Raw genomic sequence first — 913 nt, 5'->3', positions numbered from 1 at the left:
GTTGGCAGATAGTGAGGAAGCTGACCGAAGTGGACTCTCTCTTTCTCTCCATCTGCTTTCGCCCCGGCAGTAACCTGGAGTATTATGCCATTAGCTGTGCCGTGCCCAGTCATCGGTTTCATCATGGTCATAACCATCATCACAACCACTTTGGACGTTGAAGTGGTTCGCTGCACACAACGCGAAGACCATTTCCTGTATGGGCATCAAGGTCATTCACCCCAGGTTTCTCTTTTGTCAGTCTCAGAAGAAGAGGAGGAAAAAGAAGATAGTAATAACCGGTCGGACGGGTCATATAAAATGCAACAAGAGCAGTGAATTACGAAGGCAATTTAACTTTAATGGAATATTTCTTGAAGTAGACAAATTCCTCACTGTTGAATGAACAACTTAGACTTTTTTTTATTTGTAAAAGCAGATTTTTGAAATTTTATTACCATGCCAGGAACCTGTATATGAATAAAAGCCTGTGTATTAATTATTAACATCTTATACTTTCTACGCTTTTCAGAATGTTCGTCCACGACTGTGCCACCAGAGTTAACAGGATACAAAAAAATGACCGTACCCTCTTATTCAGACACCCAAGCAGGCAATTGACCTTAGGCCAGATTGTGTTGGGGATGAGGTGTCTTTCAGTAAAACCAGTTATAGTTAGTTTTTGTTTAATTTTTCTTCTCTGCTTTTATTTAAGAATCTGTGTGTCATTTGTGGTTGTGACGAATTAAGTAGCCGTTCACATTCCCAGCATTTCAGTGCTAAGAAATAATTCTTTTCAAGAAATGAGGTTTGTATAATTGGTACACAAGGACATTTGTACCTCCTTCTTATTTGATGCCAACGATTTTTCAAGGCCGTTGAGTGCAGATAAAAATACTACAGTATATATATGCAACAGCACCTAAGATTAACA

General features: G+C 39.1%; 1 protein-coding gene across 1 annotated transcript in view; it reads right to left on the bottom strand.

Moving 5' to 3' along the window:
- LOC136830808 (uncharacterized) overlaps nucleotides 1-86 on the bottom strand; it is an 8,479-nt gene extending 8,393 nt beyond the window's left edge. The window contains exon 1 of the mRNA XM_067090734.1: nucleotides 1-86. This exon is cut by the window's left edge and continues 133 nt beyond it. The gene's annotated coding sequence lies outside the window, so the exon portion shown is untranslated.
- Between the last annotated feature and the right edge of the window lie 827 nt (nucleotides 87-913).

This window comes from Macrobrachium rosenbergii, chromosome 47, assembly GCF_040412425.1.
Source record: "Macrobrachium rosenbergii isolate ZJJX-2024 chromosome 47, ASM4041242v1, whole genome shotgun sequence".
NCBI classification, from domain to species: Eukaryota; Metazoa; Arthropoda; class Malacostraca; order Decapoda; family Palaemonidae; genus Macrobrachium; species Macrobrachium rosenbergii.
This window is presented reverse-complemented; position numbering and strand designations above follow the sequence as displayed.